This window comes from Spermophilus citellus (genome assembly GCF_964194105.1).
Source record: "Spermophilus citellus genome assembly, chromosome: 14".
In the NCBI taxonomy this organism is placed as follows: domain Eukaryota; kingdom Metazoa; phylum Chordata; class Mammalia; order Rodentia; family Sciuridae; genus Spermophilus; species Spermophilus citellus.
The window spans coordinates 12,724,414-12,741,265 of record NC_138194.1 but is presented as its reverse complement, the minus strand read 5'-3'; positions in this window follow the sequence as shown (position 1 = coordinate 12,741,265).

The window sequence follows — 16,852 nt, the reverse complement described above, 5'->3', positions numbered from 1 at the left end:
TCGTTGGCAGTAACAGTTTTAATTTTTAGGTTTCACTCTGTTTTCTCCTATATGGATACATGTAGTTGGAACTCTAAATCAAACACGGTTTCTGCTAGCTCTTTGAAACTTGACACAATAAAGTAGTTCCAAGTTCTATCTCTATGGTTTGTTTCCTATTGATGTAGCCCTAAGCAGAGACTGGCGCAAATCACTTTCATGGAAAGGGGTTGCCAAGCTTCCAAAAAACTACGAGTTTCCTGAAATCTCAGCACACATTTTTTCACCCAATCTTGATGACACTTCCAGGTAATGATCAGTACCATAATCCCACTTGGCTCACCAAATTTCGTTCTTCTAGGTTAAACCGTTCGTTGGCAGTAATAGTTTGAATTTTTAGGTTTCACTCTGTTTTCTCCTATATGGATACATGTATTTGAAACTTTAAATCAAAGACCGCTTGTGCTAGCTCTTTGAAACTTGACACAATAAAGTAGTTCCAAGTTCTATCTCTATGGTTTGTTTCCTATTGATGTAGTCCTAAGCAGAGACTGGTGCAAATCACTTTCATGGAAAGGGGTTGCCAAGCTTCCAGAAAACTACGAGTTTGCTGAAATCTCAGCACATATTTTTTCACCCAATCTTGATGACACTTTCAGGTAATGATCAGTACCCCAATCCCACTTGGCTCACCAAATTTCATTCTTCTAGGTTAAACCGTTCGTTGGCAGTAACAGTGCTAATTTTTAGGTTTCACTCTGTTTTCTCCTATATGGATAAATGTATTTGGAACTCTAAATCAAACACGGTTTGTGCTAGCTCTTTGAAACTTGACACAATAAAGTAGTTCCAAGTTCTATCTCTATGGTTTGTTTCCTATTGATGTAGCACTAAGCAGAGACAGGCGCATATCACTTTCATGGAAAGGGGTTGACAATCTTCCAAAAAACTACGAGTTTCCTGAAATCACAGCACACATTTTTTCACCGAATCTGGATGACACTTTCAGGTAATGATCAGTACCCCAATCCCACTTGGCACACCAAATTTCGTTCTTCTAGGTTAAACCGTTCGTTGGCAGTAACAGTTTTAATTTTTAGGTTTCACTCTGTTTTCTCCTATATGGATACATGTAGTTGGAACTCTAAATCAAACACGGTTTGTGCCAGCTCTTTGAAATTTGACACAATAAAGAAGTTCCAAATTCTATCTCTATGGTTTGTTTCCTATTGATGTATCCCTAAGCAGAGACTGGCACAAATCACTTTCATGGAAAGGGGTTGCCAAGCTTCCAAAAAACTACGAGTTTCCTGAAATCTCAGCACACATTTTTTCACCCAATCTTGATGACACTTTCAATTAATGATCGGTACCCCAATCCCACTTGGCTCACCAAATTTCATTCTTCTAAGTTAAACCATTCGTTGGCAGTAACAGTTTTAATTTTTAGGTTTCACTCTGTTTTCTCCTATATGGGTACATGTAGATGGAACTCTAAATCAAAGACGGTTGTACTAGCTCTTTGAAACTTGACACAATAAAGTAGTTCCAAGTTCTATCTCTATGGTTTGTTTCCTATTGATGTAGCCCTAAGGAGAGACTTTCGCAAAACACTTTCATGGAAAGGGGTTGGCAAGCTTCCAAAAAACTACGAGTTTCCTGAAATCACAGCACACACTTTTTCACCCAATCTTGATGACACTTTCAGGTAATGATCGGTACCCCAATCCCACTTGGCTCACCAAATTTCATTCTTCTAAGTTAAACCATTCGTTGGCAGTAACAGTTTTAATTTTTAGGTTTCACTCTGTTTTCTCCTATATGGGTACATGTAGTTGGAACTGTAAATCAAACACTGTTTGTGCAAGCTTTTTGAAACTTGACACAATAAAGTAGTTCCATGTTCTATCTCTATGGTTTGTTTCCTATTGACGTAGCCCCAAGCAGAGACTGGCGCAAATCACTTTCATGGAAAGGTTTTGCCAAGCTTCTAAAAAACTACGAGTTTCCAGAAATCTCAGCACACGTTTTTTCACCAGTCTTGATGACACTTTCAGGTAATGATCAGTACCCCATTCCCACTTGGCTCACCAAATTTCGTACTTCTAGGTTAAACCGTTCGTTGGCAGTAACAGTTTTAATATTAGGTTTCACTCTGTTTTCGAATTTATGGATACATGTAGTTGGAACTCTAAATCAAACACTGGTTTTTGCTAGCTCTTTGAAACTTGACACAATAAAGCAGTTCCAAGTTCTATCTCTGTGGTTTGTTTCCCATTGATGTAGCCCTACGCAGAGACTGGCGCAAATCACTTTCATGGAAAGGGGTTGCCAAGCTTCCAAGAAACTATGAGTTTCCTGAAATCCCCGCACACATTTTTTCACCCAGTCTTGATGACACTTTCAGGTAATGATCAGTACCCCAATCCCACATGGCTCACCAAATTTCGTTCTTCTAGGTTAAACCGTTCGTTGGCAGTAACAGTTTTAATATTAGGTTTCACTCTGTTTTCGCCTATATGGATACATGTAGTTGGAACTCTAAATCAAACACGGTTTGTGCTAGCTCTTTGAAACTTGACACAATAAAGATGTTCCAAGTTCTATCTCTGTGGTTTGTTTCCTATTGATGTAGCCCTAAGCAGAGACTGGCGCAAATCACTTTCATGGAAAGGGGTTGCCAAGCTGTCAAAAAACTACGAGTTTCCTGAATGTCAGCACACATTTTTTCACCCAATCTTGTTGACACTTTTAGGTAATGATCAGTACCCAATCCCACTAGGCTCACCAAATTTCGTTCTTCTAGGTTAAACCGTTCGCTGGCAGTAACAGTTTTAATTTTTAGGTTTCACTCTGTTTTCTACTATACGGATACATGTTGTTGGAACTCTAAATCAAACACAGTTTGTGCTAGTTCTTTTAAACTTGACACAATAAAGTAGTTCCAAGTTCTATCTCTATGGTTTGTTTCCTATTGCGGTAGCCCTAAGCAGAGACTGGCGCAAATCACTCTCATGGAAAAGGCTTGCCAAGCTTCTAAAAAACTACGAGTTTCCTGAAATCTCAGAACACATTTTTTCACCCAATCTTGATGACACTTTCAGGTAATGATCAGTACCCCAATCCCTCTTGGCTCACCAAAATTCGTTCTTCTAGGTTAAACCGTTCGTTGGCAGTAACAGTTTTAATTTTTCGGTTTCACTCTGTTTTCACCAATATGGATACATGTAGTTGGAACTCTAAATCAAACACGGTTTGTGCTAGCTCTTTGATACTTGACACAATAAAGTAGTTCCAAGTTGTATCTCTATGCTTTATTTCCTATTGATGTAGCCCTAAGCAGAAACCGGCTCAAATTACTTTCATGGAAAGGGGTTGCCAAGCTTCCAAAAAACTACAAGTTTCCGGAAATCTCAGCAAACAAATTTTCACCCAATCTTGATGACTCTTTTAGGTAATGATAAGTACCCCAATCCCACTTGGCTCACCAAATTTCGTTCTTCTAGGTTAAACCGTTCCTTGGCAGTAACAGTTTTAATTTTTAGGTTTCACTCTGTTTTCTCCTATATGGATACATGTTGTTGGAACTCTAAATCAAACACGGTTTGTGCTAGCTCTTTGAAACTTGACACAATAAAGTAGTTCCAACTTCCATCTCTATTGTTTGTTTCCTATTGATGTATCTCTAAGCAGAGACTGGCGCAAATCACTTTCTAGAAAGGGGTTGCCAAACTTCCATAAAACTACGAGTTTCCTGAAATCTCAGCACACATTTTTTCATCCAATCTTGATGACACTTTCAGGTAATGATCAGTACACAAATCCCACTAGGCTCACCAAATTTCGTTATTCTAGGTTAAACCGTTCGTTGGCAGTAACAGTGTTAATTTTTAGGTTTCACTCTGTTTTCGCCTATATGGATACATGTAGTTGGAACTCTAAATCAAACACGTTTTGTGCTAGCTCTTTGAAACTTGACACAATAAAGTAGTTCCAAGTTGTATCTCTATGGTTTGTTTTCTATTGATGTAGCCCAAAGCAGAGAATCGCGCAAATCACTTTCATGGAAATGGGTTGCCAGTCTCCTAAAATCTACGAGTTTCCTGAAATCTCAGCACACATTTTTTCATCCAATCTTGATGACACTTTCAAGTAATGATCAGTACCCCAATCCCACTTGGCTCACCAAATTTCGTTCTCTTAGGTTAAACTATTCGTTGGCAGTAACAGTGCTAATTTTTAGGTTTCACTCTGTTTTCTCCTATATGGATAAATGTATTTGGTACTCTAAATCAAACACGGTTTGTGCTAGCTCTTTGAAACTTGACACAATAAAGTAGTTCCAAGTTCTATCTCTATGGTTTGTTTCCTATTGATGTAGCACTAAGCAGAGACAGGCGCATATCACTTTCATGGAAAGGGGTTGCCAAGCTGTCAAAAAACTACGAGTTTCCTGAATCTCAGCACACATTTTTTCACCCAATCTTGTTGACACTTTTAGGTAATGATCAGTACCCAATCCCACTAGGCTCACCAAATTTCGTTCTTCTAGGTTAAACCGTTCGCTGGCAGTAACAGTTTTAATTTTTAGGTTTCACTCTGTTTTCTACTATACGGATACATGTTGTTGGAACTCTAAATCAAACACAGTTAGTGCTAGTTCTTTTAAACTTGACACAATAAAGTAGTTCCAAGTTCTATCTCTATGGTTTGTTTCCTATTGCGGTAGCCCTAAGCAGAGACTGGCGCAAATCACTCTCATGGAAAAGGCTTGCCAAGCTTCTAAAAAACTACGCGTTTCCTGAAATCTCAGAACACATTTTTTCACCCAATCTTGATGACACTTTCAGGTAATGATCAGTACCCCAATCCCACTTGGCTCACCAAATTTCGTTCTTCTAGGTTAAACCGTTCGTTGGCAGTAACAGTTTTAATTTTTCGGTTTCACTCTGTTTTCACCAATATGGATACATGTAGTTGGAACTCTAAATCAAACACGGTTTGTGCTAGCTCTTTGATACTTGACACAATAAAGTAGTTCCAAGTTGTATCTCTATGCTTTATTTCCTATTGATGTAGCCCTAAGCAGAAACCGGCTCAAATTACTTTCATGGAAAGGGGTTGCCAAGCTTCCAAAAAACTACAAGTTTCCGGAAATCTCAGCAAACAAATTTTCACCCAATCTTGATGACTCTTTTAGGTAATGATAAGTACCCCAATCCCACTTGGCTCACCAAATTTCATTCTTCTAGGTTAAACCGTTCCTTGGCAGTAACAGTTTTAATTTTTAGGTTTCACTCTGTTTTCTCCTATATGGATACATGTTGTTGGAACTCTAAATCAAACACGGTTTGTGCTAGCTCTTTGAAACTTGACACAATAAAGTAGTTCCAACTTCCATCTCTATTGTTTGTTTCCTATTGATGTATCTCTAAGCAGAGACTGGCGCAAATCACTTTCTAGAAAGGGGTTGCCAAGCTTCCATAAAACTACGAGTTTCCTGAAATCTCAGCACACATTTTTTCACCCAATCTTGATGACACTTTCAGGTAATGATCAGTACACAAATCCCACTAGGCTCACCAAATTTCGTTATTCTAGGTTAAACCGTTCGTTGGCAGTAACAGTGTTAATTTTTAGGTTTCACTCTGTTTTCGCCTATATGGATACATGTAGTTGGAACTCTAAATCAAACACGTTTTGTGCTAGCTCTTTGAAACTTGACACAATAAAGTAGTTCCAAGTTGTATCTCTATGGTTTGTTTTCTATTGATGTAGCCCAAAGCAGAGAATCGCGCAAATCACTTTCATGGAAATGGGTTGCCAGTCTCCTAAAATCTACGAGTTTCCTGAAATCTCAGCACACATTTTTTCATCCAATCTTGATGACACTTTCAAGTAATGATCAGTACCCCAATCCCACTTGGCTCACCAAATTTCGTTCTCTTAGGTTAAACTGTTCGTTGGCAGTAACAGTGCTAATTTTTAGGTTTCACTCTGTTTTCTCCTATATGGATAAATGTATTTGGTACTCTAAATCAAACACGGTTTGTGCTAGCTCTTTGAAACTTGACACAATAAAGTAGTTCCAAGTTCTATCTCTATGGTTTGTTTCCTATTGATGTAGCACTAAGCAGAGACAGGCGCATATCACTTTCATGGAAAGGGGTTGACAATCTTCCAAAAAACTATGAGTTTCCTGAAATCACAGCACACATTTTTTCACCGAATCTGGATGACACTTTCAGGTAATGATCAGTACCCCAATCCCACATGGCTCACCAAATTTCGTTCTTCTAGGTTAAACCGTTCGTTGGCAGTAACAGTTTTAATATTAGGTTTCACTCTGTTTTCGCCTATATGGATACATGTAGTTGGAACTCTAAATCAAACACGGTTTGTGCTAGCTCTTTGAAACTTGACACAATAAAGATGTTCCAAGTTCTATCTCTGTGGTTTGTTTCCTATTGATGTAGCCCTAAGCAGAGACTGGCGCAAATCACTTTCATGGAAAGGGGTTGCCAAGCTGTCAAAAAACTACGAGTTTCCTGAATCTCAGCACACATTTTTTCACCCAATCTTGTTGACACTTTTAGGTAATGATCAGTACCCAATCCCACTAGGCTCACCAAATTTCGTTCTTCTAGGTTAAACCGTTCGCTGGCAGTAACAGTTTTAATTTTTAGGTTTCACTCTGTTTTCTACTATACGGATACATGTTGTTGGAACTCTAAATCAAACACAGTTAGTGCTAGTTCTTTTAAACTTGACACAATAAAGTAGTTCCAAGTTCTATCTCTATGGTTTGTTTCCTATTGCGGTAGCCCTAAGCAGAGACTGGCGCAAATCACTCTCATGGAAAAGGCTTGCCAAGCTTCTAAAAAACTACGCGTTTCCTGAAATCTCAGAACACATTTTTTCACCCAATCTTGATGACACTTTCAGGTAATGATCAGTACCCCAATCCCACTTGGCTCACCAAATTTCGTTCTTCTAGGTTAAACCGTTCGTTGGCAGTAACAGTTTTAATTTTTCGGTTTCACTCTGTTTTCACCAATATGGATACATGTAGTTGGAACTCTAAATCAAACACGGTTTGTGCTAGCTCTTTGATACTTGACACAATAAAGTAGTTCCAAGTTGTATCTCTATGCTTTATTTCCTATTGATGTAGCCCTAAGCAGAAACCGGCTCAAATTACTTTCATGGAAAGGGGTTGCCAAGCTTCCAAAAAACTACAAGTTTCCGGAAATCTCAGCAAACAAATTTTCACCCAATCTTGATGACTCTTTTAGGTAATGATAAGTACCCCAATCCCACTTGGCTCACCAAATTTCGTTCTTCTAGGTTAAACCGTTCCTTGGCAGTAACAGTTTTAATTTTTAGGTTTCACTCTGTTTTCTCCTATATGGATACATGTTGTTGGAACTCTAAATCAAACACGGTTTGTGCTAGCTCTTTGAAACTTGACACAATAAAGTAGTTCCAACTTCCATCTCTATTGTTTGTTTCCTATTGATGTATCTCTAAGCAGAGACTGGCGCAAATCACTTTCTAGAAAGGGGTTGCCAAGCTTCCATAAAACTACGAGTTTCCTGAAATCTCAGCACACATTTTTTCACCCAATCTTGATGACACTTTCAGGTAATGATCAGTACACAAATCCCACTAGGCTCACCAAATTTCGTTATTCTAGGTTAAACCGTTCGTTGGCAGTAACAGTGTTAATTTTTAGGTTTCACTCTGTTTTCGCCTATATGGATACATGTAGTTGGAACTCTAAATCAAACACGTTTTGTGCTAGCTCTTTGAAACTTGACACAATAAAGTAGTTCCAAGTTGTATCTCTATGGTTTGTTTTCTATTGATGTAGCCCAAAGCAGAGAATCGCGCAAATCACTTTCATGGAAATGGGTTGCCAGTCTCCTAAAATCTACGAGTTTCCTGAAATCTCAGCACACATTTTTTCATCCAATCTTGATGACACTTTCAAGTAATGATCAGTACCCCAATCCCACTTGGCTCACCAAATTTTGTTCTCTTAGGTTAAACTGTTCGTTGGCAGTAACAGTGCTAATTTTTAGGTTTCACTCTGTTTTCTCCTATATGGATAAATGTATTTGGTACTCTAAATCAAACACGGTTTGTGCTAGCTCTTTGAAACTTGACACAATAAAGTAGTTCCAAGTTCTATCTCTATGGTTTGTTTCCTATTGATGTAGCACTAAGCAGAGACAGGCGCATATCACTTTCATGGAAAGGGGTTGCCAAGCTGTCAAAAAACTACGAGTTTCCTGAATCTCAGCACACATTTTTTCACCCAATCTTGTTGACACTTTTAGGTAATGATCAGTACCCAATCCCACTAGGCTCACCAAATTTCGTTCTTCTAGGTTAAACCGTTCGCTGGCAGTAACAGTTTTAATTTTTAGGTTTCACTCTGTTTTCTACTATACGGATACATGTTGTTGGAACTCTAAATCAAACACAGTTAGTGCTAGTTCTTTTAAACTTGACACAATAAAGTAGTTCCAAGTTCTATCTCTATGGTTTGTTTCCTATTGCGGTAGCCCTAAGCAGAGACTGGCGCAAATCACTCTCATGGAAAAGGCTTGCCAAGCTTCTAAAAAACTACGCGTTTCCTGAAATCTCAGAACACATTTTTTCACCCAATCTTGATGACACTTTCAGGTAATGATCAGTACCCCAATCCCACTTGGCTCACCAAATTTCGTTCTTCTAGGTTAAACCGTTCGTTGGCAGTAACAGTTTTAATTTTTCGGTTTCACTCTGTTTTCACCAATATGGATACATGTAGTTGGAACTCTAAATCAAACACGGTTTGTGCTAGCTCTTTGATACTTGACACAATAAAGTAGTTCCAAGTTGTATCTCTATGCTTTATTTCCTATTGATGTAGCCCTAAGCAGAAACCGGCTCAAATTACTTTCATGGAAAGGGGTTGCCAAGCTTCCAAAAAACTACAAGTTTCCGGAAATCTCAGCAAACAAATTTTCACCCAATCTTGATGACTCTTTTAGGTAATGATAAGTACCCCAATCCCACTTGGCTCACCAAATTTCGTTCTTCTAGGTTAAACCGTTCCTTGGCAGTAACAGTTTTAATTTTTAGGTTTCACTCTGTTTTCTCCTATATGGATACATGTTGTTGGAACTCTAAATCAAACACGGTTTGTGCTAGCTCTTTGAAACTTGACACAATAAAGTAGTTCCAACTTCCATCTCTATTGTTTGTTTCCTATTGATGTATCTCTAAGCAGAGACTGGCGCAAATCACTTTCTAGAAAGGGGTTGCCAAGCTTCCATAAAACTACGAGTTTCCTGAAATCTCAGCACACATTTTTTCACCCAATCTTGATGACACTTTCAGGTAATGATCAGTACACAAATCCCACTAGGCTCACCAAATTTCGTTATTCTAGGTTAAACCGTTCGTTGGCAGTAACAGTGTTAATTTTTAGGTTTCACTCTGTTTTCGCCTATATGGATACATGTAGTTGGAACTCTAAATCAAACACGTTTTGTGCTAGCTCTTTGAAACTTGACACAATAAAGTAGTTCCAAGTTGTATCTCTATGGTTTGTTTTCTATTGATGTAGCCCAAAGCAGAGAATCGCGCAAATCACTTTCATGGAAATGGGTTGCCAGTCTCCTAAAATCTACGAGTTTCCTGAAATCTCAGCACACATTTTTTCATCCAATCTTGATGACACTTTCAAGTAATGATCAGTACCCCAATCCCACTTGGCTCACCAAATTTCGTTCTCTTAGGTTAAACTGTTCGTTGGCAGTAACAGTGCTAATTTTTAGGTTTCACTCTGTTTTCTCCTATATGGATAAATGTATTTGGTACTCTAAATCAAACACGGTTTGTGCTAGCTCTTTGAAACTTGACACAATAAAGTAGTTCCAAGTTCTATCTCTATGGTTTGTTTCCTATTGATGTAGCACTAAGCAGAGACAGGCGCATATCACTTTCATGGAAAGGGGTTGACAATCTTCCAAAAAACTACGAGTTTCCTGAAATCACAGCACACATTTTTTCACCGAATCTGGATGACACTTTCAGGTAATGATCAGTACCCCAATCCCACTTGGCACACCAAATTTCGTTCTTCTAGGTTAAACCGTTCGTTGGCAGTAACAGTTTTAATTTTTAGGTTTCACTCTGTTTTCTCCTATATGGATACATGTAGTTGGAACTCTAAATCAAACACGGTTTGTGCCAGCTCTTTGAAATTTGACACAATAACGAAATTCCAAATTCTATCTCTATGGTTTGTTTCCTATTGATGTATCCCTAAGCAGAGACTGGCACAAATCACTTTCATGGAAAGGGGTTGCCAAGCTTCCAAAAAACTACGAGTTTCCTGAAATCTCAGCACACATTTTTTCACCCAATCTTGATGACACTTTCAATTAATGATCGGTACCCCAATCCAACTTGGCTCACCAAATTTCATTCTTCTAAGTTAAACCATTCATTGGCAGTAACAGTTTTAATTTTTAGGTTTCACTCTGTTTTCTCCTATATGGGTACATGTAGATGGAACTCTAAATCAAAGACGGTTGTACTAGCTCTTTGAAACTTGACACAATAAAGTAGTTCCAAGTTCTATCTCTATGGTTTGTTTCCTATTGATGTAGCCCTAAGGAGAGACTTGCGCAAAACACTTTCATGGAAAGGGGTTGGCAAGCTTCCAAAAAACTACGAGTTTCCTGAAATCACAGCACACACTTTTTCACCCAATCTTGATGACACTTTCAGGTAATGATCGGTACCCCAATCCCACTTGGCTCACCAAATTTCATTCTTCTAAGTTAAACCATTCGTTGGCAGTAACAGTTTTAATTTTTAGGTTTCACTCTGTTTTCTCCTATATGGGTACATGTAGTTGGAACTGTAAATCAAACACTGTTTGTGCAAGCTTTTTGAAACTTGACACAATAAAGTAGTTCCATGTTCTATCTCTATGGTTTGTTTCCTATTGACGTAGCCCCAAGCAGAGACTGGCGCAAATCACTTTCATGGAAAGGTTTTGCCAAGCTTCTAAAAAACTACGAGTTTCCAGAAATCTCAGCACACGTTTTTTCACCAGTCTTGATGACACTTTCAGGTAATGATCAGTACCCCATTCCCACTTGGCTCACCAAATTTCGTACTTCTAGGTTAAACCGTTCGTTGGCAGTAACAGTTTTAATATTAGGTTTCACTCTGTTTTCGCCTTTATGGATACATGTAGTTGGAACTCTAAATCAAACACGGGTTTTTGCTAGCTCTTTGAAACTTGACACAATAAAGCAGTTCCAAGTTCTATCTCTGTGGTTTGTTTCCTATTGATGTAGCCCTACGCAGAGACTGGCGCAAATCACTTTCATGGAAAGGGGTTGCCAAGCTTCCAAGAAACTATGAGTTTCCTGAAATCCCCGCACACATTTTTTCACCCAGTCTTGATGACACTTTCAGGTAATGATCAGTACCCCAATCCCACATGGCTCACCAAATTTCGTTCTTCTAGGTTAAACCGTTCGTTGGCAGTAACAGTTTTAATATTAGGTTTCACTCTGTTTTTGCCTATATGGATACATGTAGTTGGAACTCTAAATCAAACACGGTTTGTGCTAGCTCTTTGAAACTTGACACAATAAAGATGTTCCAAGTTCTATCTCTGTGGTTTGTTTCCTATTGATGTAGCCCTAAGCAGAGACTGGCGCAAATCACTTTCATGGAAAGGGGTTGCCAAGCTGTCAAAAAACTACGAGTTTCCTGAATCTCAGCACACATTTTTTCACCCAATCTTGTTGACACTTTTAGGTAATGATCAGTACCCAATCCCACTAGGCTCACCAAATTTCGTTCTTCTAGGTTAAACCGTTCGCTGGCAGTAACAGTTTTAATTTTTAGGTTTCACTCTGTTTTCTACTATACGGATACATGTTGTTGGAACTCTAAATCAAACACAGTTAGTGCTAGTTCTTTTAAACTTGACACAATAAAGTAGTTCCAAGTTCTATCTCTATGGTTTGTTTCCTATTGCGGTAGCCCTAAGCAGAGACTGGCGCAAATCACTCTCATGGAAAAGGCTTGCCAAGCTTCTAAAAAACTACGCGTTTCCTGAAATCTCAGAACACATTTTTTCACCCAATCTTGATGACACTTTCAGGTAATGATCAGTACCCCAATCCCACTTGGCTCACCAAATTTCGTTCTTCTAGGTTAAACCGTTCGTTGGCAGTAACAGTTTTAATTTTTCGGTTTCACTCTGTTTTCACCAATATGGATACATGTAGTTGGAACTCTAAATCAAACACGGTTTGTGCCAGCTCTTTGAAATTTGACACAATAACGAAATTCCAAATTCTATCTCTATGGTTTGTTTCCTATTGATGTATCCCTAAGCAGAGACTGGCACAAATCACTTTCATGGAAAGGGGTTGCCAAGCTTCCAAAAAACTACGAGTTTCCTGAAATCTCAGCACACATTTTTTCACCCAATCTTGATGACACTTTCAATTAATGATCGGTACCCCAATCCAACTTGGCTCACCAAATTTCATTCTTCTAAGTTAAACCATTCATTGGCAGTAACAGTTTTAATTTTTAGGTTTCACTCTGTTTTCTCCTATATGGGTACATGTAGATGGAACTCTAAATCAAAGACGGTTGTACTAGCTCTTTGAAACTTGACACAATAAAGTAGTTCCAAGTTCTATCTCTATGGTTTGTTTCCTATTGATGTAGCCCTAAGGAGAGACTTGCGCAAAACACTTTCATGGAAAGGGGTTGGCAAGCTTCCAAAAAACTACGAGTTTCCTGAAATCACAGCACACACTTTTTCACCCAATCTTGATGACACTTTCAGGTAATGATCGGTACCCCAATCCCACTTGGCTCACCAAATTTCATTCTTCTAAGTTAAACCATTCGTTGGCAGTAACAGTTTTAATTTTTAGGTTTCACTCTGTTTTCTCCTATATGGGTACATGTAGTTGGAACTGTAAATCAAACACTGTTTGTGCAAGCTTTTTGAAACTTGACACAATAAAGTAGTTCCATGTTCTATATCTATGGTTTGTTTCCTATTGACGTAGCCCCAAGCAGAGACTGGCGCAAATCACTTTCATGGAAAGGTTTTGCCAAGCTTCTAAAAAACTACGAGTTTCCAGAAATCTCAGCACACGTTTTTTCACCAGTCTTGATGACACTTTCAGGTAATGATCAGTACCCCATTCCCACTTGGCTCACCAAATTTCGTACTTCTAGGTTAAACCGTTCGTTGGCAGTAACAGTTTTAATATTAGGTTTCACTCTGTTTTCGCCTTTATGGATACATGTAGTTGGAACTCTAAATCAAACACGGGTTTTTGCTAGCTCTTTGAAACTTGACACAATAAAGCAGTTCCAAGTTCTATCTCTGTGGTTTGTTTCCTATTGATGTAGCCCTACGCAGAGACTGGCGCAAATCACTTTCATGGAAAGGGGTTGCCAAGCTTCCAAGAAACTATGAGTTTCCTGAAATCCCCGCACACATTTTTTCACCCAGTCTTGATGACACTTTCAGGTAATGATCAGTACCCCAATCCCACATGGCTCACCAAATTTCGTTCTTCTAGGTTAAACCGTTCGTTGGCAGTAACAGTTTTAATATTAGGTTTCACTCTGTTTTTGCCTATATGGATACATGTAGTTGGAACTCTAAATCAAACACGGTTTGTGCTAGCTCTTTGAAACTTGACACAATAAAGATGTTCCAAGTTCTATCTCTGTGGTTTGTTTCCTATTGATGTAGCCCTAAGCAGAGACTGGCGCAAATCACTTTCATGGAAAGGGGTTGCCAAGCTGTCAAAAAACTACGAGTTTCCTGAATCTCAGCACACATTTTTTCACCCAATCTTGTTGACACTTTTAGGTAATGATCAGTACCCAATCCCACTAGGCTCACCAAATTTCGTTCTTCTAGGTTAAACCGTTCGCTGGCAGTAACAGTTTTAATTTTTAGGTTTCACTCTGTTTTCTACTATACGGATACATGTTGTTGGAACTCTAAATCAAACACAGTTAGTGCTAGTTCTTTTAAACTTGACACAATAAAGTAGTTCCAAGTTCTATCTCTATGGTTTGTTTCCTATTGCGGTAGCCCTAAGCAGAGACTGGCGCAAATCACTCTCATGGAAAAGGCTTGCCAAGCTTCTAAAAAACTACGCGTTTCCTGAAATCTCAGAACACATTTTTTCACCCAATCTTGATGACACTTTCAGGTAATGATCAGTACCCCAATCCCACTTGGCTCACCAAATTTCGTTCTTCTAGGTTAAACCGTTCGTTGGCAGTAACAGTTTTAATTTTTCGGTTTCACTCTGTTTTCACCAATATGGATACATGTAGTTGGAACTCTAAATCAAACACGGTTTGTGCTAGCTCTTTGATACTTGACACAATAAAGTAGTTCCAAGTTGTATCTCTATGCTTTATTTCCTATTGATGTAGCCCTAAGCAGAAACCGGCTCAAATTACTTTCATGGAAAGGGGTTGCCAAGCTTCCAAAAAACTACAAGTTTCCGGAAATCTCAGCAAACAAATTTTCACCCAATCTTGATGACTCTTTTAGGTAATGATAAGTACCCCAATCCCACTTGGCTCACCAAATTTCGTTCTTCTAGGTTAAACCGTTCCTTGGCAGTAACAGTTTTAATTTTTAGGTTTCACTCTGTTTTCTCCTATATGGATACATGTTGTTGGAACTCTAAATCAAACACGGTTTGTGCTAGCTCTTTGAAACTTGACACAATAAAGTAGTTCCAACTTCCATCTCTATTGTTTGTTTCCTATTGATGTATCTCTAAGCAGAGACTGGCGCAAATCACTTTCTAGAAAGGGGTTGCCAAGCTTCCATAAAACTACGAGTTTCCTGAAATCTCAGCACACATTTTTTCACCCAATCTTGATGACACTTTCAGGTAATGATCAGTACACAAATCCCACTAGGCTCACCAAATTTCGTTATTCTAGGTTAAACCGTTCGTTGGCAGTAACAGTGTTAATTTTTAGGTTTCACTCTGTTTTCGCCTATATGGATACATGTAGTTGGAACTCTAAATCAAACACGTTTTGTGCTAGCTCTTTGAAACTTGACACAATAAAGTAGTTCCAAGTTGTATCTCTATGGTTTGTTTTCTATTGATGTAGCCCAAAGCAGAGAATCGCGCAAATCACTTTCATGGAAATGGGTTGCCAGTCTCCTAAAATCTACGAGTTTCCTGAAATCTCAGCACACATTTTTTCATCCAATCTTGATGACACTTTCAAGTAATGATCAGTACCCCAATCCCACTTGGCTCACCAAATTTCGTTCTCTTAGGTTAAACTATTCGTTGGCAGTAACAGTGCTAATTTTTAGGTTTCACTCTGTTTTCTCCTATATGGATAAATGTATTTGGTACTCTAAATCAAACACGGTTTGTGCTAGCTCTTTGAAACTTGACACAATAAAGTAGTTCCAAGTTCTATCTCTATGGTTTGTTTCCTATTGATGTAGCACTAAGCAGAGACAGGCGCATATCACTTTCATGGAAAGGGGTTGCCAAGCTGTCAAAAAACTACGAGTTTCCTGAATCTCAGCACACATTTTTTCACCCAATCTTGTTGACACTTTTAGGTAATGATCAGTACCCAATCCCACTAGGCTCACCAAATTTCGTTCTTCTAGGTTAAACCGTTCGCTGGCAGTAACAGTTTTAATTTTTAGGTTTCACTCTGTTTTCTACTATACGGATACATGTTGTTGGAACTCTAAATCAAACACAGTTAGTGCTAGTTCTTTTAAACTTGACACAATAAAGTAGTTCCAAGTTCTATCTCTATGGTTTGTTTCCTATTGCGGTAGCCCTAAGCAGAGACTGGCGCAAATCACTCTCATGGAAAAGGCTTGCCAAGCTTCTAAAAAACTACGCGTTTCCTGAAATATCAGAACACATTTTTTCACCCAATCTTGATGACACTTTCAGGTAATGATCAGTACCCCAATCCCACTTGGCTCACCAAATTTCGTTCTTCTAGGTTAAACCGTTCGTTGGCAGTAACAGTTTTAATTTTTCGGTTTCACTCTGTTTTCACCAATATGGATACATGTAGTTGGAACTCTAAATCAAACACGGTTTGTGCTAGCTCTTTGATACTTGACACAATAAAGTAGTTCCAAGTTGTATCTCTATGCTTTATTTCCTATTGATGTAGCCCTAAGCAGAAACCGGCTGAAATTACTTTCATGGAAAGGGGTTGCCAAGCTTCCAAAAAACTACAAGTTTCCGGAAATCTCAGCAAACAAATTTTCACCCAATCTTGATGACTCTTTTAGGTAATGATAAGTACCCCAATCCCACTTGGCTCACCAAATTTCGTTCTTCTAGGTTAAACCGTTCCTTGGCAGTAACAGTTTTAATTTTTAGGTTTCACTCTGTTTTCTCCTATATGGATACATGTTGTTGGAACTCTAAATCAAACACGGTTTGTGCTAGCTCTTTGAAACTTGACACAATAAAGTAGTTCCAACTTCCATCTCTATTGTTTGTTTCCTATTGATGTATCTCTAAGCAGAGACTGGCGCAAATCACTTTCTAGAAAGGGGTTGCCAAGCTTCCATAAAACTACGAGTTTCCTGAAATCTCAGCACACATTTTTTCACCCAATCTTGATGACACTTTCAGGTAATGATCAGTACACAAATCCCACTAGGCTCACCAAATTTCGTTATTCTAGGTTAAACCGTTCGTTGGCAGTAACAGTGTTAATTTTTAGGTTTCACTCTGTTTTCGCCTATATGGATACATGTAGTTGGAACTCTAAATCAAACACG